The sequence below is a fragment of the Cannabis sativa genome, chromosome X (assembly GCF_029168945.1).
Source record: "Cannabis sativa cultivar Pink pepper isolate KNU-18-1 chromosome X, ASM2916894v1, whole genome shotgun sequence".
Lineage (NCBI taxonomy): Eukaryota > Viridiplantae > Streptophyta > Magnoliopsida > Rosales > Cannabaceae > Cannabis > Cannabis sativa.
In genome coordinates this window covers 59,425,934-59,452,230 of record NC_083610.1, presented here as the reverse complement: position 1 = coordinate 59,452,230, position 26,297 = coordinate 59,425,934, and the positions used below count along the sequence as shown (strand labels likewise).

The following is a 26,297-nucleotide window of genomic DNA, read 5'->3' as shown; positions in this document are numbered from 1 at the left end:
AAATAGGAATATTTAATGAAAAATTTAAATTAAGCTTCAGAAAGAATCTAGATGGTTATAATTCTATATTTAATTAAATACAAGAAAATACATATAGTTTAGCTTAGAATAAAAATTCTTTAAACTATGGTTTTCTTAAATTAATTTCAAAATAAATGAAATTAATTATGTTGCTAATCAATTTTAGTAGGTTAAACTAATTTAATTAACCTAGTACAGTTATTCAAATTAGGCAAATGGGCCTTCACAATTGGGGTGGTTCATGTGAGGGGGGGCTGGGTTCAGTATGCCGTACCCACTACTATGGCTCCCAACTCTCACACAAGCCCAAAAGAGAGAAATTTAACCTTAAAATGAACAACTGTTATTAATTGAATAGGCCCAAAAACTAAATGGGCCTAAATAAAATCTATCAAAAAACTATGATATTTTATTTAGCAACAACAACCTATATGCATCTATAATAAAAATTAAACACATAGGCTCACACAGGCACACAATTTGGATGGATCCTATCATGTTGCTAGGTCATACACAGATGAAAGAAGATTGTGAAAAATATACTTGTTACAAATTATTTACTTGACCAAGGGAGCCATGAGTTAAAATGAGATCATTGGATCTGTCAACAAGTTAACCGTGGCTATTTGCAATCAAGCAATAATAGGTTTTAAAAACTTACAAACAAGCTAAAACACATACTCCTGCAACAAGGTTAGCTGGATAGTTGGATGTAGGATTTATTTAATTTTAAATAATTGAATTTCGGAAAAAAAAAATATTTAATTTTTCGAAAAATTTAAAAAATATATATATTTCGAAAAATTAGGTTTCAACTAACCTAAATATCATTTCAAAATTTGCTAACTAGTTTTAAAAATTTAATGTTATTTTATAAATAAAAATTAAAAAAAAAATATCTTTTTCAGATTTTATGATTTAATTTAAATAAATAAAATAACAAAATTTAAAAGTTAGCCAAATATCTTACATTTATTTAAAATATCATGATTATAGTTATCTTATTTTAAATTTAAATAAGGTCAAATTATTTAAAAAAAATATTTAATTTAAAAATTTAAAATCTGACCTTAAATTTAAAAATAAGATAAGATATAATAAAATTTAAAAATAAGATAGATAACTAAGCAAAAAGATAGATATTTACTATTTTCAAATTCAAATTACACTAATATCATGAATTAAATTAAAAAAAATATTAATTAATTTAATTATGATATTTAGAATTGAAATAGGAATAGTAAATGTCTAAATACAAAACTACACAAAAAATCGAAACTTAAATCCATGAAATAGCATGAAAAATAGAAGAAAAACAAAAAAAAAATACGAGCTATACGGACAGTATGCCACCTCTTTTTGGGTGGCATGGGCGAGGAAACACGGCGCGTGTCCCTGTTGCACGACTCTGATTTTTTCCGAAACTTCAAAAAATCATAACTAATTCAAATTAAATCGAAATTGAGTTCTGTAAAAAAGTAAATTCCTTAATTTTTTCCATACTATCCAATAAAAATAATTCCAGAAACAGATATTCAATTATTTTTCACGAAAATTCACAAACATCAATCAATCATCATATAACACTCAATACAACATGATACCATCCAAAACATCAAACAATCGTTTTAAGTCCAAATTTCTTACAAGCAAATCAATTACCATGGCTCTGATACCAGTTGTTGGAAATTATTTTACCAGGATCTTAGATCTACTCACAAGTATGTTGATTAACACCCTAAATATGAACTTCTAAAACGATTATGAAATAAACACATATAAAGTATTAGAAACCTTACATTGGGTGTAGCGGAATAATATGACTCCTTCCGTTCAGATCTCTAACCCTTGTATCCTTTTTATGCCAGAGTATTATCAAGATCTGAACCTGGATCTCTTTCTCTCCTTCTTTAGTGCTAAAACTCCTTCTTGCTGAAAGTCTTTCTTCACGATCTTCCTCACTATGATTGAGGTATCACTTGCTGTGTGTGGGCACTACTCTAATCACTAAGTATTTCAAAATCTTAAGGAAGAAGAGAGAGAGAGAGTGGGCGGCCAGATATAGAGATAGAAGGCTCAGTTTTTTCTAAATAAAAGTATATTTTTCTGAAGCCTTTACTATCTATTTATAGCATTCCACTAGGGTTAGGTTTGAATTATTTGGCATTAAAATAATAAAAATATCAGAGGTAAAACCCTACAAAAGTGGCCGGCCTATACAATATGGATTTGAGCTTATCAGAATTATGAGAATAAGATAAAGAACTCTAGTTCAGTCCATTCGAATGACTTGAACTTAGAATTCTTAATCCTCATAAAATTTTATGGTATCTTAATTTTGATTACTTTATCTCTGGCATGTATTTTTCACTTCAAATACTAGTCTGCTATGTTGATGACTTAGTCTTAACTTAAAGTTTCAGACTAATACAAAAGTCACAACTAGGTAACTCTCTAAACAATCAGAGGTTAAAAGTATTATTTAACCATACATCTGCTATTGAGTGGGAGCTATCAGAGATGTAATCAAATAGGGAACATTAGAAGATATTCAAGAAAGATTTATAAAAGTGATCTATATGTCAGATATTAAGGAACTGTGTATCAGTTGTCTTTGTATCTCACCATCTAATTTCGAAATTCTTGAGATGGTGCTTACTTTGGAGGTGGAGGAATTATTGTAAAATAATTCAAGCTCTACCAGAGAAGAATTATAACTTTGTGTATTCGAAAATACCAGAAAGTTATATTACTGAAGAAAAGTCTACACTGTATTATCTCAATTACATATTTTAAAATATGAGAGATATGTCTTCTGTTAATTCAGATGTACTTTTAAAACAGTAAAGATTTCAGTATCCCTTGATGAGTAAAGCATATAGTAAAGGATGTTTCATAAGAGTATTTATGAACTAGTTTCCAGAAGTTTGAGTGGATTCAAATATACTACACTTGATCTGAAGATGAAGACATCAGATTGACCTATTTGCGCAGTTTGTTTTATATTAGTGCAAGTGGGAGTTTGTTGGGTTTTATGCCCTAAATAAAACTCTTTACAATCTGATTAGTTATCAATATAAGAAATTTGAAGTGATTGATGTTTGCATGAAATTTACATGCTAATGGTTTAAATATGTTTATTACTTTTATACACAGAATCAGTTAAATCCAGATCATATGTTTATTCACAATTACAGTATCGTCAACACAGTGGAATGTGATTGTGATCATACGCATCAAAATTTTTCGTCCCTGTTTCATCAGTGTTATTGGGTTTACACTAATGTGATAATCAGCGATGATGTGTACTTACACTTGGAGTAAGTGTTATGTTCTTTCCAGGACATTAGTAAAGTATACTAGTTTCGAATGTATGGAGTATACATTGGACTGGACCGATATTGCAACTAAGTTAAGATATTACAAACTTACCGTTATACATATCTTTCCAAGTCAATATCAGTAGTTGATCTTAAGATTAAAAGAATCTAAATCCTGATATGCTTAGGCTCAACTCAGGAGTGCTATTCATGTTCTTAGATTTATTAGTTAAGCCTACTTTTGGGTTAGGGTGATACGTATATTTTGGGAACATGATAGTATGATTGAGTGGGAGTGCTGAACATAAATATGGAATCTATAGCTTCTACTGGTGTATAGAAGTCAAGTGATGATTCCCTTCGAGCTTAGCAAATAGAAGTAAATGGATGAGCTCTTATTTAACTGACTAATCATTAGATCACTAAACACCATTTACAGGTAGCTAAGTGTTTTAAGGGGAAAAATACATTGAGGGGTGAGAACGGTAAAGAAATCCCATCTCGATGTAGATCATCTATATAGAGGATCTTTAAATCACAATAAGATTATAACAATGGTTAAATGAGATAGTATATTGATATCGTGGAACATACAATATGCTCTATATAAGTTTGAAAGTGCAATTCTAAGTTCTAAGAGTGGATTCAACGAAGAATTAATAAGTAGAGAACATTCTGCTTGTAAGACTCATTAATTGATTCGTGATTGATCAATTATAATTCTAAAGTTAGACTATGTCTAATTTTATGAATTTTCACTAAGCAGGGGTGAAATTGTAAAGAAAAGAGTTTCTAGGTTTATTTATTTATTAATGGACTTTATATGTCTAATTAATAATTAAATTAAATGAAAATAGTATTTAATAATCTATTTTAGTTATTAAATAATTAGTTTTGGTATTTAAAAGTTTAGAATTGGAAAATTGGCGTTTTTGAGAAAATAGAGATAAAATTTGATAAAACTGCAAAATCAAGTGGGGCCCAATACAACACCATGGCCGGCCACTTAATGTGGGATTTCAAATTAATATTTTCATTATTTTAATGCCAAATAATTCCTAACTTAAACCTAGTAGTTGCCTATAAATAGAAAGTGATGGCTCAGTCAAATACACATCTTTGTATATCATCTTCTGACAGAAATTTCTCTCTTCAGAAAAACTGAGCCTTCCCCACTTTCTATACCTGGCCGAAATCCCTATTCTCTTTTCTCCTTCATCAATTTCGTGACCCTAGTGAAAGAGTAAGTGCCCACACACAGCAAGCAGTAACTGAATCATAGATTGGAAGACTGTGAAGGATCAAACTTGAAGAAGAAGGACATTCGGTCTCAGATCTTGATTATACTCTGCTACAGAAAGGATACAAGGGTTAGAGATCTGAGTGGAAGGAGACATTAATTCTGCTGCATCAATGTAAGGTTTTCTTAACTTTATATGTGTTTAATTTATCGTTTTAGAAAGTTCATATTTAGGGTGTTTAAACAACATACTTGTGAGTAGATCTAAGATCCTGGTAAAATAAATATTCCAACACATACTCCATGCATCCAACTAGAGCTTTACTTTAACCAATGCTCTAGAAAGAACATAGCATTTTTCCAAATGCAAGTAAACTCTGTTGTAGATTATCATATCAGTAAAACCCTGTGTCTGATAAATCTAGAAAAGTTTATTCACATAGTCATGTTTACTTTCCAAAGTGTTGACAACACAATAAACAGGATCAAGTATGTGAAAAGGGTTTCAGATGAATTCATACATTATGTACATATAATCATGAAATAAATCATGTGAACCGTGCAACATTAAATGTTATTTCTGATCTATATTAATAAGTAAATCTGATTATATTGAAATGAGTTTTATTTAGGGCATAAAACCCAACACTGTAGTGGGGACAGACATGGGAGGGACTCGGTGAAGTTCTAAGATTTCTTGGTCAAAGCTGAAAAAACCGTGGCCGTGCAGGTCGTGGAGAACCTCACTCATTTGAAAAAGGAAATCCAGCAATTAGCCCCCAAACCAAACCCTATGATAGAAAAGGGGAATGGGGGTCCCCTAACCGCTGGAAAGAGCCCCCCTCCGGATGCTTGTCAAAAATAGGGAATCCAAAGATTCTCCTAGGCAAACATCTAGTGCAAACATCCAAAAAACAAAAATAAAAGGGAAAAAAAGAAGAATAGGAGTGTGGAAGTCGCTTCAAACAATCGATGGCAAAGAAATAAGAAAATCATTTTCTAGCCCCAAAGAAAAATGACAGTAAGCATGCAAATAAAACAGCATACGAAGGTGGTCATCTGACGCCCTCTTTTTGGGGAGGCACCACCATGGCCTCCGCCATAACCACCGTATCACAAAAATCAAGCGCGACTAAATGAGAATGTCACCATTCTTATTTTGCCCAGACGTACAGAAACAGTAGAGAAAATGTGTACACAAAGGTGATAAGCGAGAAGTTGATGGCGTCTGGTGATAAAGTTTGGTCTGGCAACGATGGAGGAACAACAGTAGGAAGTCAGAGATTTCAGAAATTTTTTGAATATATTGGTTGGGTTGAAAATCGCAAAGTGGTAAAAGTAACCCAGCAAAGGAAAGGTGTTGGCTTTTATAGGCCAAAATGGGTGCAAGGCAGCTGTGATCAAACACCATCGCACGGTGAGAATTTGTAGCGATTCTAATTCTGTGATCCAACGGATTGGGTGAACAGGTGTAAGGAGGAGAAAGGATGGTTGAAACGTTTGAGTACCTCTCTGACACCGGCATTAATGCAAAGGTCTATCAATAGACGGGAAGCGAATCATTGCCTGCAAAAGGAAATAAAAATCAATGGTGACAATCATAAATGTGACCCACGCGCTAGGGGCATGTGCCACTATATTTATTAAGGACCATAGGCCGCATACAAGTCTCATTTACCTGTTACAAAATAAGATTTGGGGGGTAGATGTTGTCTCAGATTTTTCCCAAAATACGTGGCCGCGACTGCGTATAACACGTGGACCAAAAAGACACCTCACCCAAGAATTAGCTGAGTCGTATACATATGGACAAGTGTAGTTCGGGCAGTGAGCCCCCGGAGAAGTACATAAAGCATGTTCTTCCTCTCCGGGAGCTAGAAATATAATAAAGCATCTTCAGGAGAAGGAAAACATATTCGAACAATCACCTCACAGTTAATGCAGCATGGGAAAAGCATCTACGAACGCCTATAAGAGGACGTGTTAGACAACATAAGCCTCGTTTACGGCGATTACACGATAATCAAAGGGGCTAGTGACAACTCCATTATGAAAAATTACATCAATCAAGGAAGGATAAAGATTAATCTCACATAATCCCTACGATACCTACGGCATAGGATGCATGCCCTATTTTGTATCTCTTGGGAACTTGTGCTCATACATTACTGGCAGTAAAAGACAAGTGACCCCTTTTGAACCATCCTTGTAAATCTCTATAAATACCCTTGAACAAAATGGGAAGGGAGATCGAAAAAAAAGGAGAGAGAGAGACAGAGAGAGAAAAACTCACCAAGAATATTCTCTGTATAAGAATTCTCATTAATAACAAAGACTCGTGGACTATGGCTCATTAATTCCCGAACCACGTAAAAATCACCTGCATTAATTATCTCAAAGCTCTCATCATTATCTCGTTTAATCGCTTGCTGAAAATCTTGGTCAACAGGAATATTTACTAACATATTCCTATAATTTGAAGTCATTTACTATAATTTCTCTATTTAAAATTCAGTACAATCATATTTTTGTATTTCTGAAATAATCCCATAATAAAATGGTAGTTTTTATTTTATATTTACATAGTACATTGTCTTTAGAAGATTTACACAATATGTTGATTATGTATAATATTTTTTTTAAAAAAAAACTCACATCATATTCAAATTATAATGTAGCATACACGACAATAATTTTATGTATAATTCTCCTCAAAACTGTTTTCTAGATATACTAGAAGCTGTCTTGTAGATATGGCATATACAAACTTTTCCAATTTTTGTAAAAAAAGAAAATTATAAACAATGACATTGGTAGATAGTAGATTACTAGATACCATATCATACACTACTCATTGAATAACAATAACCTTTTCCTTTTCCGACTAAAAAATTAATAAAGTCTTTCTTTTTCTTTTTTTTTTTGAAAATTAAAATTATAGGCTTCCTATTCTCTTCTTTTTACAATTAGTTAGTTAAGATTTCCGAAGTCATAACAGCCACCAGCACCACCATATGAGTGGGTAATCATTTCATCTGAACTAACATGACTCGAATATTAATTAATTAATTACTTGTTTTTAATTATTTATTTACTAATTTTTTGTTTGGACGGCGGACAAATATTGAAATCATCACTCCTTTATTTATGGGACCTATTTTGTTCTCTCAATCTTTTTAATTACCTTTTTTTTACCTTTCCTTTCTACATCTAATCATCACCATTTAGTCATTACTGCAAAAAGATATTCATCTCTGTTAAACTATGTCATAATTTAACTGTTTAACTGTTTGGTTTCAAACTTCTATGTCCAAGTCCAACTCCAATCTAATGTAGCTTTTACATACATACCAAAAAAGAAAAAGTTATATAAATTATTTTCACATTATTTTGGCTTTTCATCTACGATCACAAAATCAAACCAAATTTCAAATAAAAAGAAAATATATTGTCATAGTGATGGAAAAGTTCTCGTTACAAGAGAGAATATGGAATTACAATCAAAATATTCAAAATAAAAATAGAAGTATTTTATCAAGATTACAAGAAAGTTAAAAAAGAAGAAGAAGAAGAATAACACACACAAAGCTTGACCAAGACTCAAGGACCTTTGTCCTAAAAGTCATTTCCTCTCTCATATGGACACTTAGAGAAACTCTAGAAATACTCTTAAGGAATTATCAAGCCTCATATGCTCAGCCTAGTGTCTAAGGATGAGCATATCCTAACAAGGTTCTAACCACAACAAAATGGTTTAAACTACTTCTCTTACAAGTGAATAATATGACCTCTATTTATAGAGTTTTCACTCTCATATGAACATGAATGACCACCATAAAGCTCTTGGATGTTACCAATCATAAATTGGACATTTATGTTATTAGTTGGGTGCTTTGGAGGAGTTTTGGGCTGTTACAAAGACTCTCAATTACTATTTTTTCAGCTTTGGCCTATTCTTCTCCAAAGTGTTCCAAATCATTCCCACTTGATTTTGAACCATTTATACACCTTATAAATGAATAAATCAAGTCTCGAACAACAATATTTTAAATAGCTATCATTCATTCACATTCATAAACAATTAGTAACATCTTTTACTAATTTAAGAGTGAAAAAGAGATGAGAGTTACATATTCAAGTGATCATCAATTTAAATGATTTACAATTCCTATTTTGTGATCATTTCACACATTTTGTAACTCCATAATGTATGTTACAATTTGATAAAATTAATACTTTGTCACACTTAATTATGTATAACTTAATTATTTAATCTAAATATTATATTATATAAAATAATATAACATTCCCCCACTAGATTAAATAACCTTTGTCCTAAAAGTCATTTCCTCTCTCATATGGACACTTAGAGAAACTCTAGAAATACTCTTAAGGAATTATCAAGCCTCATATGCTCAGCCTAGTGTCTAAGGATGAGCATATCCTAACAAGGTTCTAACCACAACAAAATGGTTTAAACTACTTCTCTTACAAGTGAATAATATGACCTCTATTTATAGAGTTTTCACTCTCATATGAACATGAATGACCACCATAAAGCTCTTGGATGTTACCAATCATAAATTGGACATTTATGTTATTAGTTGGGTGCTTTGGAGGAGTTTTGGGCTGTTACAAAGACTCTCAATTACTATTTTTTCAGCTTTGGCCTATTCTTCTCCAAAGTGTTCCAAATCATTCCCACTTGATTTTGAACCATTTATACACCTTATAAATGAATAAATCAAGTCTCGAACAACAATATTTTAAATAGCTATCATTCATTCACATTCATAAACAATTAGTAACATCTTTTACTAATTTAAGAGTGAAAAAGAGATGAGAGTTACATATTCAAGTGATCATCAATTTAAATGATTTACAATTCCTATTTTGTGATCATTTCACACATTTTGTAACTCCATAATGTATGTTACAATTTGATAAAATTAATACTTTGTCACACTTAATTATGTATAACTTAATTATTTAATCTAAATATTATATTATATAAAATAATATAACATTCCCCCACTAGATTAAATAATATCTCATTTATAGCAAATAATTTTATAACACAACATTTTATTTAATCAATCAAACATTAAATTATGGAGTAACATAATATTCCCCCACATGATTCAATAACTTCACTCTAATAGAAACAATTGCATTTGTGCATAGTGTAAAATGTCTTACGACTTAAATTTTACCTTAGTGTAATTACCACAAGGTTTATCGAAATTTTGGTTGCCGTAGCATTTAACCACTATGTCCTGATAACACACACATTTGCTATGTTCACTCAAGAACCTTATGGATTGCTTTTGCACCGTGAATGGCCATGTGCACAAATCCAATTCATGGACTTTTTAGAGAATAACTCCCAATTCTCATAAGAGGCGGCACCACCCCTAGTCCATATAGGTGGAGTTTTAGTGTCTCACAACACTTTAGACACTTTCTTAAGCTTAAGTGAGTTTTCTTAAGCTTAAGCTTCATTAAAAAACCTTTCAGTTTTAACCCTCAATTTTCACCACATGTACTCATCCATAGATGGGACAATTGAGTACTACATTCACTCTATTGACTTGTTATTATCTATTGAACTTAAGACTAGATTTTTAGTAGTGTTAAGATAGGTTACCATCAATGAGCAAAACGCTAAGGGAATTTAGGTCCCATCCCTCGAAATTCATGCTTTAATCTTGTATGAAGATTAAGCGATTTGTTAACCTCACACTTTTGATTCCAAACGAATCATGCTAGCCAAATATATAGTGTTCACTTTGTGACCACTTTTCTCATTAAGTACTTAAGCTTTGAAAATTCAATCATAAAATATTAATTTTCACACAACTCAAATTCTCAATAATTTTGATATCAAGCATATCAAAATTAAACATTAATTTAGACACCAAACATGTCTAAATTACACTTTATAAAAGACACCAAGCATGTCTCAAATATACACATTTTTAGTTTTAGACACCAAACATGTCTAAACTTCTCATATTGGAGTATGCACCCCTACCATTTTAGATTTAATTTCCTTCTTGAAATTATTACCACCAAATTTTGACACCAAATATATCTAAATTTTCATATGCACATAGCAAAATATTAATTTAGAATATTAAGTTCAAAATCACATACATACAATCAATAATTTCTCAATAAATTTGATTAAACTCAAATCTCACCCCCACATTTGACCATAAAGTGAAAATATCATATCACTTTAAAATAAAACCTCTTTGTTTCATTTTGCTCTCTACACATTATCTTTCAAAATAATGTGCACTCAAAATTATCATGAACCTTTAGAGATCACATGATAACCTCTCAAAATACCACTTACAATTTAATATAATTATTTTATCCATTATTTGTCCTTTATTAACAAAATTATAATTAAAATTTGTTAATAGATAACACAAAATTCTCATAATAATAAAATTTCTTCTTCAATTTTATGGTTATCTCCTCACTGAGATTAGCCCAAAGTTAATAAAATTACTTCTCATCAATTTTGTTTCACCACTTTACTTTTTAAGATTCATAATTGCTTCTCCAATTTTGTAATCTTTTATCTCATTATTTGAATCCACAATGATCTACTTTCTTTGAGTCTAAAATTGTCCTTCCAATTTTATGACCTCATTTCACAATTTAGATCAACTTTGATCACTTTGCTCTTGCTATGACAAGAAAAAAAAAACAGAAAAGTGTAACTCACATAGTTCACTTTTCTTATCTCATAAAATGAGATGATTATCACCATAATGGAACTTCATTTCCAAATAATTATCTTTAATCACAATATAGTCTCATAATAATAATGATAATGATAGAATGAACACATTTTTCTTATCATCATCTCCATTATCATACCATATAGTACATATATTAATCTGATAATTTATATACATATATTAATACACAAAATTAATATATAACTCCCATAAAATTATAACTCTCATAAAATTATAACTCTCAAATAATTTTATGTTAATTAATATTGCATATATGCTACCATGCTATCATAAATAACATACACAAAATATTATTAATTTTACAATTAAATATATATATGTTACATATCCTATATATATATAACATACAAATATATGAATATGCATATACACAATATGTATATCATATACACATAATATATATCATATATGCATGTATATAGAAATCACTATTTTAACATATTTATTCTCACAAATATATATATGTAATTATATCTTATGCTCATCATATAATGTACATATAACTCACATATATCACATATTATATAATATATATCTCTCTCACATATATACATATAATAATATGTTATAGTCTCAATTATAATATTATATATCACTATATATAATAATATAATCTACATATATATCATATATATTAACATGTAAAAAATCTCTACCAAAATATCATATCTCATCATATGAATATGTTAATATATTATTATCAAATATATCCACCATGCTTACCCATGGATGGCTTGAATCTCTTACCACATATTTTCCTTCTCATGATCTTGATTGATGCTCTCCCCCATGGATAATTTCCTTTGATTGTATGATCTCTATGGCAAGTCTTTTAGAAAGAAGAATATGCCATCGAAATGACTTTTAGATTGATGGAAAAGTTCTCATTACAAGAGAGAATATAAGAATTACAATCAAAATAAAAATAGACGTATTTCATTAAGATTACAAGAAAGCTAAAGAAGAAGAAGAAGAAGAAGAATACACACAAAGCTTGACCAAGGGTCAAGGACCTTTGTCCTAAAAGTCATTTCCTCTCTCATATGGACACTTAGAGAAACTCTAGAAATGCTCTTAAGGATTTATCAAGCCTCATATGCTCAGCCTAGTGTCTAAGGATGAGCATATCCTCACAAGGTTCTAACCACAACAAAATAGTTTAAACTACTTCTCTTACAAGTGAACAATATGACCTCTATTTATAGAGTTTTCACTCTCATATGAACATTAATGACCACCATAAAGCCCTTGGATGTTACCAACCATAAATTGGGCATTTATGTTATTAATTGGGTGATTTGGAGGAGTTTTTGGCTGTTACAAAGACTCTCACACTTTCAAAAATGTGTCCAAGTATATGATGAAAAATACAGTAACTAGCTACTAGTTACTATTTTTTCAGCATTGGCCCATTCTTCTCCAAAGTGTTCCAAATCATTCCCACTTGATTTTGAACCATTTATACACCTTATAAATGAATAAATCAAGTCTCCAACAATAATATTTTAAATAGCTATCATTCATTCCCATTCATAAACAATTAGTAACATCTTTTACTAATTTAAGAATGAAAAAGAGATGACAGTTACATATTCAAGTGATCATCAATTTAAAAGATTTGCAACTACTATTTTGTGATCATTTTACACATTTTTTAACTCCATAATGTATGTTACAATTTGACAAAATTAATATTTTGTCACCATTAATTATGTATAACTTAATTATTTAATCTAAATATTATATTATATAAAATAATATAACAGAGAGATGGGCAATCCAAAATTCAATCTAATTAAACCGAACTAATATAATCAAATTACAAAAAAATTGAATATATAATTACAATTGAATTGAATTAGATGTTAAAAGTTAGATTCTTATTAGATTGAATCGATTATTGGATGTTAATCACAAAATACAATTACAAACTGATCAAATATAATTACATTTACTATATATTAAAAGGATTATTTCTTGTTATCTATATATATTACAATATATATATATATATAATTATAAGATTTTTCAAAAGTAGAAATTTTTGAAAATGCCCTATCTATGAGGATTTATTATAAAATGGGTCTCACAATATTTTTGTCACTACAAAAAAAAATACCCTATCTCGGCGGGCCCGGCCCGTCAAGATTGATCAATCTCGGCAGGCTTAGCCTGTCGTGAATCTGTGTGCCGAGATTGACTATGGGTTTATCTCGACGGGCCAAGCCTGTCGAGATTGATCAACAATAAAGGGGGGCTTAGGCCGCCGAGATTGGTGAAAATAGCCTGTCGTGATTGGTCTTCTTAGTGGTGATTTTTAGCATTTTTAATTACCAATCTCGACAGACTTAGCCCGCCGAGATAGGATCAAATAAAATAAAAAAAATACAAATTATCATTAATTTTATTTTCCCCTGCCATTATATATGTAAAGCCCGCTTAGTTTAATTTGGAAATTAGCAGTTAATTATGAAATTATAGCTATTTAAATAATTTATTATACTATTATTTATTGAATTCAGAAATGCATTGCTATGTCATTCTGTAGTTTTCATATTTTGCATTTCTGGTGCCCGGTATTTTGGAACTCGGTGTTTGGCTCAGTAGAAATCACAACTTAGTATGTTAGTAGTTTGGGACGTTTTTTTTAGACATTGGGAATGTCGGGAATGGCCGGGAATTTAGAATTTCCCAAAAATACCCCTTTAGTGTGATTTATGTGGTTTTAGTGTGGAGGGGCAAAATGGTCTTTTGGCCCCATTAGTGTTTTGTCTTTTTGTGATTTTATTAAATGGAAAATAAATGTTTATTTAATTGTTTTTGGCTGAAATGAATTGATATATGTGTGTAAAAGCTTTTTATTTCATTTTATCAAAAAATTACAAGTTAAAGAAAAGAAGAAAATTTTCAAAAGCTCTCATTCTCTCTCTATTTTCGGCCAAGACTTGGAGCTGCTAGGGCTGGGTGTTTTTGGCTCAATTCTTGTGATTTTCAACTCCTCTTTGTGTAATCCAAGTTAAGGTTTGATCACTTGTAACTTCTCTTTGTTTTCTTGAAATTTTTAATGGAAAAGTTGTGTAATGCATGATGATTTTGGTGATGCTGCTGCTGTTAATTATTGTTATTGTTTCCTTGATTAAAATGTTGAGTTAAGTAGGTGTAATTAGATTGAATTGCATGCTTGAATTTCTTGTTCTAGTTGGATAGATTTTTATGTAAAAAGCTTGGGTTTTCAAAGAAAAATGGAGGTTTTAGTGGCTGTTGTGTTTGCATGAGTTTGATTCTAGTTTCTGAAGTTATTATTAGCTTGATTATGGGTTTGAAGCATAGATTGAATGCATGTTAGGTGATTTTACTCAAGTTTGAGTTTAGAACTCAAAGCTTGAGCTTTAATGGCACTTTTTGCTTTGGTGCAATCTGGGTGGTTTTGGTGCCTTAGAAATGTTCTTTGGGTCATATGGAATAGGTCTGGAAGGTTTGAATTGATTTGGAGTCGAATTGTGCAAGTTATCAATTTTTGAGTTTGCTGCCTTCGAGGAACCGGAATTCCGGTTGGGCAACAGGTCTGCCGGTTGGGGAAAATTCTGAAACCGTAGATTTTCTCGATTTTATGTTTTAGGGGGTATTGCCATGCTTTTTATCGATAGGGAAACTTTTAGTTCCTAGTTTAAGTCCCCGGGAAGTGATTTAGCGTGTCACTCATAGTGTTGTCATTTTTATGGTTTAGGAGCACGTAATGGTCGCGCTCGGCTAAAGTTCCGGTCGAGTTGGCCGCACACACGAATTCGGAATCCAGATAAGATTAGTATAACAGTATGCATATGTAGATTACATGTTTAGCGTGCATGTAGGAAGCCTATTAGATTACATTAGTTATGTATGTTGGCTTCGAACCATCCAACCCTGTCACGTCGGTACGACAGCCGGAGTATGACCAAGAAATCGAGTATGACTGGTTCGACCGATCAGGCTGACACTTGGTTGGTGGTTCCGTACTATTGACGTATCCCGTCGGTACATGCTGGAGTATGACCAGCAGCCGAAGTATGACCGGTTCGACCGATCAGGAGGATATAGTAACACGTCGGTACAGGCTGGAGTATGACCAGCAGCCGGAGTATGACCGGTTCAACCGATCAGGTTGTTACGTGTCAATAGTACCGTCCCTATGAACGTTCAGAACTCAGTACCATGTTGGACATGGCAGTAGTGGCTCAGTACCTTGTTGGACACGGCAGTGGCGGGACTCAGTATCGTGTTGGACACGGCAGTTAGGGTTATGATCAGGGGTATGGGCGTCTGATCATGACCGGGATTTATGTATGAGTATCATTATGCTTTTCTTACTGAGTCTGTCGACTCACAGTTCTACGTTTATGTGTAGGTAAAGGCAAGGCTAAAGCTGATGGACCGTGAGCGAGCTTATGAAGGTTGTACATGTCGGGGCGGTTAGGCCTGGAGCATACGAGCATCGGGACAACGAGGCTGATTTTGTAACTAGTTGCTAGGCGACATTTATTTTGTATAAACTGTTAAATTTTGTAAATGATTTTGTAATCGGGATCCCTAGTATTTTTGTAACTATATTTTACAAGTTTAATCAAAAAGCAAAAATTTTAATTAATCACCTTTTCCATAAACCTCGTTGATTAGCAACGAGCTGCACAGCATGTTTAAAAAAAATCACGTAATACGCCTAAGTTAGTTAGGGTGTTACAATTTGGTATCAGAGCCGCCAGGTTGTCTTCCGAAGATCGTCACGACATGTACAATCATCATCAGCAGTTAGCTCGTTTCACGGTTCAGTAAGCCTTTATTGCTTTAGTAGTTTATTTTATTCAGTTATGAAAAAGAAAAGCCTGATAGGAAGCATGTTAGTAGCCTGATAGTAGAATAGGCGCATGTTTCGTTTTTAATTTCCAAATTAAGCGGCATTAGTAAGCTCTTGATGATCGTGACCTGAATTGCCAACTCGGGATTTCGAGGCGGTTCAGACTAGATGGACGCCAGACGAAATATTAGGAGTCAGGGCATCTCAGTCGGGTCAGATCAAGGTTAAGGAGCTCAGTTCTTCCCCCAAGTGTTATGGGCCGAGGGAGAGGTCCCAGGGGCAGGGCTTGTGGTCGGGGTGACGTCAACTCGCCACAGGAAGACCAGAATTGGGAAGTTGGGTTTGCTGAAATGCAAGCCAGAATAGAGGAACAAGATAATGAGATTCAGAGATTGAGGCAGCAGGGTGCTCCTGCAGTGCCGGTGCCAGAAGTTCCAGTGGCACCCGCCCCTGCTGCTCAGGCCGAGGTAGTAGTAGCGGCAAGGTGAATGGAACCCTTGTATGAACGGTTCCGTGAGCAAGCACCTCCGGTCTTTCTGGGAGGTCCAGATGTGGCGAAGGCCGAACAGTGGCTAACGGTGATCACCAAAATTTTGAATTTTATGGGTGTTACCGGGAACGACAGAGTGGTGTGTGCCACCTTCCAGTTTCAAGAAGATGCTCTGGTCTGGTGGGACATGGTGTCTCAGATTCACGACGTCACCACCATGACCTGGGAAAGGTCCAAGAACTCTTCCGCGCTAAATATTATAATGAGGCAGTCAGAAGCGCCAAGAGGAAAGAGTTCGCTCACCTGACCCAGTGTGAGAATATGAGCGTGACCGAGTATACTATTCAGTTCAACCGGTTGGCGAGGTTAGCCTCGGGATTTGTGCCAATCGATTTCTGTAAGAAAGAAAAATATCTGGATGGACTTAATGTGAAGATCAAGTATGACCTTATGATCACTACCGACGATAAGACCATCTATGCTGAGATGGTGGAGAAAGCACTGTGAGCTGAGGGCGCAGTTAGATGTATGTGGAATCAGTTAGGACTCCAGTATGTGGCGGGGCTCCTACCCCTCCCGCGTCAGGTTTCAGTAGGGGAGGTAGTGGTTCGGCCATGGACTAGAGGAGGAAATCATCCACTGCATCAGGTGGCTCAGGGCAGAACAAGAGGTTCCGAGGGAACCAGAATTAAGGTGGTCATCAGGATAGTGTTAAGACCCGTTATTCCTACTGGAGTGTCTCACTAGTAAGAGGCATCCTCCGGGTGAGTGCTTGGGTCAAGGTTGTTTTTGTGTGGCTGCTAGAATCTTTAGTAAATTGGATAGACCGTATGATAGATATGAATCAGGGTTTGGAACCCTATTACCTAGCGGAGACTTGGTTATCTCCAATAGGTAGGTTAGGTCTATGCCGATCAGGATAGATGGTAGAGAGTTAAGTGCTGACGTGATAGAGATGAGTTTAGTAGAGTTCGACATTATTTTAGGAATGGATTTCCTATCTAAATATTCGGCGAGTATTGATTGTAAAAGAAAGATGGTGATCTTCCAATCGGAAAGTGAAGAACCATTTGTGTTTGTTGGTTCAGTTCAGGGATCTCGGATCCCGGTAATCTAGGCTATGTCAGCTAGAGAATTATTGCACAGCGGTTGTTTAGGGTTTCTGGCCGTGGTGGTGGACACCACTCGGCCAGATACCATTCGGCCAGAGGACATCAAAGTGGTTCGGGAATTTTTGGATGTTTTTCCCGAAGAACTTCCAGGGTTACCACCTCAGCGAGAGATTGACTTCGTGATAGACTTGGCACCAGGGGTGGAACCGGTTTCCAAAGCCCCGTATAGAATGGCTCCAGCTGAACTTAAGGAATTAAAGATTCAGCTCCAAGGGTTGCTTGACATAGGGTTTATTCGGCCCAGTGTGTCACCCTGGGGAGCCCCGGTTTTATTCATCAAGAAGAAGGATGGATCTATGAGGATGTTCATCGACTACAGGGAATTGAACAAGCTGACGGTGAAGAATAAATATCCATTACCTAGGATCGATGATTTGTGCGATCAGCTTAGGGGAAGACGGTCTTTTCTAAGATTGATCTCCGTTCGGGTTATCATTAGTTGAGAATCCGAGAGGAGGACATTCCGAAGACGGCTTTCCGCACTAGGTATGGACATTACGAATTTCTGGTTATGTCATTCGGACTAACCAATGCTCCTGCAGCATTCATGGACTTGATGAATAGAGTATTCAAGGATTTCCTCGATATCTGTGTGATTGTGTTTATCGACGACATCCTCGTGTACTCTCAATCAGAAGAGGAGCATGAGTTACATCTTCAGATGGTATTGCAACGGCTTCGAGAACATAAGCTTTATGCCAAGTTCAAGAAATGTGAGTTCTGGCTATCTCAGGTGTCTTTCCTAGGGCACATTGTGAGCAAAGATGGGATCAAGGTGGATCCCAGGAAGATTGAATCCGTCAGGGATTGGCCGAGACCGAAGACAGTGACAGAGATCAGAAGCTTCTTGGGTTTAGCTGGGTACTACCGTAGGTTCGTGGAAGGGTTTTCAAAAAATTCAATGCCCCTAACCGAGCTTACAAAGAAGAATCAGCGATTTATTTGGTCAGACAAGTGCGAAGCTAGTTTTCAGGAGTTAAAGCGGATGTTGATTACCGCTCCAGTGCTAGCTTTGCCTTCAGACAAGGAGAAGTTCGTAGTTTATTGTGACGCATCCAAACAGGGTTTGGGGTGTGTGTTGATGCAAGCCGATCGGGTTATCGCTTATGCCTCCCGTCAGTTAAAGGATTATGAGCAGCCATACCCAACTCATGATCTAGAGTTGGCCGCGGTGGTTTTCGCATTGAAGATTTGGCGGCATTACCTTTATGGGGAAAAGTGTGAAATCTATACCGACCATAAAAGTCTCAAGTATTTCTTTACTCAGAAAGATTTAAATATGAGACAAAGGCGTTGGTTGGAATTAGTGAAAGATTACGATTGTGAGATCCTCTATCACCCCGGAAAGGCCAATGTAGTGGCCGATGCCCTGAGCAGAAAGGGTCCCGGGCAAGTAGCTAGTATGATTCAGATCTCACCTCAGCTAGCAGAGGATATGGTTAGATCCAGCATTGAGTTTGTGGTAGGTCAGCTTCACAACTTAACGCTACAATCTGACCTATTGGAAAGAATAAAAGTCGCTCAGATGACGGATCCAGAGTTAGTGAAGATCAGAGATGAGGTGTTGGCTGGTCAAGCCAAGGACTTTTCAGTGTCAGACAGTGGGATGCTCTTGTATAAAACTAGGGTTTGTGTTCCGAATAGTGTGTAACTCAGGAATGAGATCTTAGAGGAGGCTCATTCTACCCCGTATTCTCTGCATCCCGGCACCACTAAGATGTACCAAGATCTTAAACCGTACTTCTGGTGGAGCGGTATGAAGAAGAATTTGGTAGAATTCGTATCGAGATGCCTCACTTGTCAGCAGATTAAGGCTGAACATCAGAGACCAGCATGGTTGTTGCAGCCTCTAACCCTACCAGAATGGAAGTGGGAAGATATCACGATGGATTTTGTGGTCGGATTGCCTAGGACCACGGGTTTATTTGACTCCATTTGGGTAGTGGTTGATCGATTTACGAAATCTGGTCATTTTCTGCCGGTTAGAACAACATTTACAGTGGATCAGTTGGCAGAGTTGTATGTCAGAGAGATAGTAAGACTTCACGGGGTACCGAAGTCTATAGTTTCGGAGAGGGATCTGAAGTTCACCTCCAAATTTTGGCAAAGTTTGCAATGGGCAATGGGTACAAGGCTGAAATTTAGTACAACATTCCATCCTCAGACAGATGGTCAGTCTGAAAGGACAATTCAGATATTGGAGGACATGTTGAGAGCCTGTGTTATGGACTTTGAAGGCTCATGGAATAAGTATCTACCGTTGATAGAATTTTCTTACAACAACAGTTACCAGAGTACGATAGGGATGGCTCCCTATGAACTGTTATACGGTAGGAAATGTAGATCTCCCATCCACTGGGATGAGACAGGGGAGAGGAAGTACCTAGGTCCAGAGTCAGTGCAGCGGACCAATGAGGCAATAGAGAAGATAAAAGCTAGAATGCTTGCCTCACAGAGCAGACAGAAGAGTTACGCAGATCCGAAACGCAGAGATGTTGAGTTCCAAGTAGGGGACCATGTGTTTTTACGGGTATCTCCGATGAAGGGGATTAAACGTTTCGGGAAAAGAGGCAAGTTATGCCCTAGATTTACAAGACCTTTCGAGATTCTCGAGAAGATAGGTCAAGTGGCATATCGGTTAGCATTTCCTCCATCCTTATCAGCAGTTCACAACGTATTCCATGTCTCGATGTTGAGAAAATACGTTTCAGATCCCTCTCATATACTCAGTTATGAGAGCCTAGAACTGCAACCAGACATGACTTATGAAGAACAGCCACTGCAGATCCTGGATAGAAAGGATAAAGTCCTTCAGAATAAGACCATAGCATTGGTCAAGGTTCTCTGGAGAAACAGCAAGGTGGAGGAAGCCACCTGGGAGCTAGAGTCAGATATGAGAGCTCAATATCCAGAGTTATTCAGGTTAGATTTCGGGGACGAAATCCTTTTAAGGGGGGGATAGTTGTAAAGCCCGCTTAGTTTAATTTGGAAATTAGCTGTTAATTATGATTAATTAATAAATTATTTATAGCTATTTAAATAATTTATTATACTGTTATTTATTGAATTCAGAAATGCATTGCTATGTCATTCAGTAGTTTTCATATTTTGCATTTCCGGTGCACGGTATTTTGGAACTCGGTGTTTGGCTCAGTAGAAATCACAACTTAGTATGTTAGTAGTTTGGGACATTTTTTTTAGACATTGGGAATGTCGGGAATGGCCGGGAATTTAGAATTTCCCAAAAATACCCCTTTAGTGTGATGTAAGTGGTTTTAGTGTGGAGGGGCAAAATGGTCTTTTGGCCCCATTAGTATTTTGTCTTTTTGTGATTTTATTAAATGGAAAATAAATGTTTATTTAATTTTTTTTGGCTGAAATGAATTGATATATGTGTGTAAAAGCTTTTTATTTCATTTTATCAAAAAATTACAAGTTAAAGAAAAGAAGAAAATTTTCAAAAGCTCTCATTCTCTCTCTATTTTCGGCCAAGACTTGGAGCTGCTAGGGCTGGGTGTTTTTGGCTCAATTCTTGTGATTTTCAATTCCTCTTTGTGTAATCCAAGTCAAGGTTTGATCACTTGTAACTTCTCTTTGTTTTCTTGAAATTTTTAATGGAAAAGTTGTGTAATGCATGATGATTTTGGTGATGCTGCTGCTGTTAATTATTGTTGTTGTTTCCTTGATTAAGATGTTGAGTTAAGTAGGTGTAATTAGATTGAATTGCATGCTTGAATTTCTTGTTCTAGTTGGATAGATTTTTATGTAAAAAGCTTGGGTTTTCAAAGAAAAATGGAGGTTTTAGTGGCTGTTGTGTTTGCATGAGTTTGATTCTAGTTTCTGAAGTTATTATTAGCTTGATTATGGGTTTGAAGCATAGATTGAATGCATGTTAGGTGATTTTACTCAAGTTTGAGTTTAGAACTCAAAGCTTGAGCTTTAATGGCACTTTTTGCTTTGGTGCAATCTGGGTGGTTTTGGTGCCTTAGAAATGTTCTTTGGGTCATATGGAATAGGTCTGGAAGGTTTGAATTGATTTGGAGTCGAATTGTGAAAGTTATGAATTTTTGAGTTTGCTGCCTGCGAGGAACCGGAATTCTGGTTGTGCATCCGGAATTCCGGATGGGGGTTCTGAATTTTCCAGAACCGGAATTCCGGTTGGGCAACCAGTCTGCCAGTTGGGGAAAATTCTGAAACCCTAGATTTTCTCGATTTTATGTTTTAGGGGGTATTGCCATGCTTTTTATCGATAGGGAAACTTTTAGTTCCTAGTTTAAGTCCCCGGGAAGTGATTTAGCGTGTCACTCATAGTGTTGTGATTTTTATGGTTTAGGAGCCTGTAATTCGCCGCTCAGCTAAAGTTCCAGTCAGGTTGTCCGGCACACCTGAATTCGGAATCCAGGTAAGATTAGTATAACAGTATGCATATGTAGATTACATGTTTAGCGTGCATGTAGGAAGCCTATTAGATTACATTAGTTATGTATGTTGGCTTCGAACCATCCAACCCTATCACGTCGGTACAGGCTGGAGTATGACCAGCAGCCGGAGTATGACCGGTTCGACCGATCCGGCTGACACTTGGTTGGTGGTTCCGTACTATTGACGTATCCCGTCGGTACAGGCTGGAGTATGACCAGCAGCCGGAGTATGACCGATTCGACCGATCAGGAGGATATAGTAACACGTCGGTACAGGCTGGAGTATGACCGACGGCGGAGTATGACCGGTTCGACCGATCAGGTTGTTACGTGTCAATAGTACCGTCCCTATGAACGTTCAGAACTCAGTACCATGTTGGACATGGCAGTAGTGGCTCAGTACCGTGTTGGACACGGCAGTAGCGGGACTCAGTATCGTGTTGGACACGGCAGTTAGGGTTATGATCAGGGGTATGGGCGTCTGATCATGACCGGGATTTATGTATGAGTATTATTATGCTTTTCTTACTGAGTCTGTCGACTCACAGTTCTACGTTTATGTGTAGGTAAAGGCAAGGCTAAAGCTGATGGACCGTGAGCGAGCTTATGAAGGTTGTACATGTCGGGGCGGTTAGGCCTAGAGCGTACGATCATCGGGACAACGAGGCTGATTTTGTAACTAGTCGCTAGGCGACATTTATTTTGTATAAACAGTTAAATTTTGTAAATGATTTTGTAATCGGGATCCCGAGTCTTTTTGTAACTATATTTTACAAGTTTAATCAAAAAGCAAAAATTTTAATTAATCACGTTTTCCATAAACCTCGTTGATTAGCAACGAGCTGCACAGCATGTTTAAAAAAAAATCACGTAATTCGCCTAAGTTAGTTAGGGTGTTACAATATATTAATTGTAAGAATATACATAAAAAATAAATTACAATACATTATAAACAATATATCTAACACCAATCCATAATATTCAACAAAAACTGTTGAAGACATCATTACAAAATCTGAACCAAAAAAAAAATTCAAATATTTATGAGTTACAGAAATATATTGTTGGCCCTACTTTATAGAACATCAACAAGTCTCATTTGAGCCACAATTCCTTTGACTACCATTTTCAATAGCTCCCTGAAAAATGACATATAATCAAAGTTGAGAACAATATACATTTGTAGGCTGAAGACCCTTAAAAAATACATTGTATAAATCACCTAATTCACAAATACAAATAGGTGGGCACTTTACTTCAAAATCACATCAACTAATTCAAAATAAATTTCCATACATTCTTTAATTCAAAGCAATTTTAGCACGTATAATTCTATACACAAACAATAATATACATACATATTATATGTAAATAGATTTACACATATGTTTGTAACTTTTTGACAATTTATTGAAAAACTCTTCATTATCTCTACCAAGTGTCTAAGAACAAATTATATCACCTTTTATCTCATTGAGAGAACCTTATCTAGCTTTGCGAAGTCTTAATCTTGAACTTCAAATCAAATTAGTAATAAACAGAGTGAAAGTATAATTGCATTAACTGAAACACATATAAGAATGACAATAAAAATTAAAAGGTGTAGAGAAGAGAAATAATCCCTTTGAATGTATGGTTTACTTGACAAATTAAACACTAGTACTAGAAATAAAAGTGTGTTTCTTTCTTTACACACGTAAAACTATACAAGACTAAACACATAATGAAATCAATTTAATTTGTTTACCGTGGAACAAAAGTGTATACAAGACTAAACAAAAGTGTGTTCCTTAATCAATTTCGACAAGATAAAATTTTAAGTCTCTATAACTTGTGACCCTTCAAAGAGATACCATTTTAATCAATTTCACTTTTATAGAGTTATAGGGACGATATTTTTCTAACTGAGTATATATACATACAAAAAATCAAAATAAAGCATAGATACTCGAATGAATAAAATTATTAATCTCATCATTGTACTTATCGTAAAAAAAACAACATAAAAAAATTGATTCTGGCAAAAAATTTACCTGAATTTGAATAGTCTATGCAAAGATTTTGAGACTAGCATATTTGCTCAACAACACAACAAAGACCACTGCAACAAAACTATAATATGTTTAGTTTCTTTGAGAAATATCATCAAACACCAGGCATGCAATATTTTTATATGCATTTTTTATCAAATATCTGAAAATACAATAGAAATGATATCACTCAGTTCGTATTATTTACTTCATCAATTCCACACTTATGTTAGCTTAGCCGAATTCAAAATATGAATCCCATAACAGTAAACTTGATAAATAAAAAATTTTCTCTTTATATAATCAAAAGAAATAAGAAATCAAAAAATAGAAGAAAAAAATTACAGCCAACTCAATCATTAAATATATGTGTGTGGAGAAAAATAATTATACCAATAATAGAGAAAATTTGAGAGTGATCCCAATCCCTGAGGGTGACGAACAAAGAGAACAAGAGAGGGTTAGTGGATGAATGACTAAAAAAAGATGTAAAGTCAAAATATTCTAGAAATGAAAATAAAAAATTAAAACACTAAACTTGTGAGAGAGCCATCAACTTTTGGGATTGGGATTGAGTCAACACTATCGTCAGGGTTAGGTGAGAGCCATCAGCGACGAGAGAGCAACAAGAACCTCCGTTTGTTTGTGAGTCTTCAATGATGAGAGAGAATCTTCAAGCCCTGCCGTCCATGCGAGAAAGAAGAAGAGAAGGAATGGTTGAGAGAAAAGAAGAGGGTTACAGCTGAGTATTGATGGAAAGATTAGGGTTTTGAGAGAGAGAGATATAAGATGATTTGGGCTGGGCTGATTTTTTTCTTTAATTTCGTGGCCTATCTCGGCAAGCCCAACTAGGACTGCCGAGATTGGGCACACAATATTGACAGTCTTGTTTCAGCCCGTCGAGATTGGGTCTAACTTTTATAATTTTTTTTTAAAAAAATAATTGGGTCACCTTTCTTGACGGTTTACAACGAGCCTGCCGTTATAGAGACCAATCTTGACGGACACACGCGGGCCCGCCGAGATTGGTGTGCCGAGTTTGCCTATTTTTCTTGTAGTGCGTGGATATAAAAGGGGGTACATGACCACTACAATGTGGTGTAGTGTAGGAAATTAGTAATAATTTATACCGTGGCTCTCACTTATTTAATGCTTTGTTTTTATTTTTTATTTTTTTTTTGAAAAAGTTTGTGTTTTTTTTAAATGCACCTCTGACCTAGGTCTCTCTCGTCTCCATGGTGAGGAAGAAGAAACCAGGTCGCAGGCCGGGCTTCAAGGTTGCGAAGGGTTCACCGGTGATTCCAGATCTGGAGAAAGAGAGCTCCGCGTGCTCGCATGAAGATGGACAGTCGATGATTTTTGTTCCTAAGAAGCTCACGACAGAGAACATGGATGATGAAGATTCATTGATTTCTGCGAGAAAGAGCTGGGCCGAAGAAGTGGATCTACAATCGGCGGCTACGTCCCACTGGCAGCATTTCTCACGAGGTAAAGTTTTAAACTCTGATGCTAAATTGACTTATTCATAACCAGTGATTAAAGAGGGTAGAAAGATAGCTCATATAGATATGGAGGAGGTGAAAATGGAAGAAGAGAGTTGGAAATCAGCTGTAATTTGTATGGTTTTGGGTGCTAATGTTCCTGCAGTGTTGTTTGAGGGATTTATTCGTAGAATTTGGGGGCATTTAGAAATAGTTCAGATTGCTAGAATGGCAAAAGGGCTCACTATGGTTAAGTTCAATGATGAAGCAACACGAAACGAGGTTCTTGAGAATGGAATGATTCAATTTGATAGGAAACCGGTCATTGTTAGACCATGGACAGCGGACTTGAATGTTGTTAGGATTGGGAAATCGGTTCCTCTTTGGATTAGGTTGCCTAATCTTGGTCTTCAATATTGGGGAAAAAAAACTTTGAGTGCTCTCATTAGCACTGTGGGGAAGCCGATAATGGTAGATAAGCACACCAAGGAAAGAACAAGAGTTCAATTTGCTCG

General features: G+C 35.2%; 1 long non-coding RNA gene across 1 annotated transcript; it reads right to left on the bottom strand.

Moving 5' to 3' along the window:
• Positions 1-22,634: 22,634 nt before the first annotated feature.
• On the bottom strand, positions 22,635-25,139 carry LOC115708007 (uncharacterized). The gene is made up of 4 exons (XR_004009809.2): positions 24,840-25,139; positions 24,695-24,729; positions 24,305-24,372; positions 22,635-23,410 (listed from the first exon to the last, which is right to left on the bottom strand). It is a non-coding gene; the product is annotated as an uncharacterized LOC115708007 (long non-coding RNA).
• Positions 25,140-26,297: the final 1,158 nt, after the last annotated feature.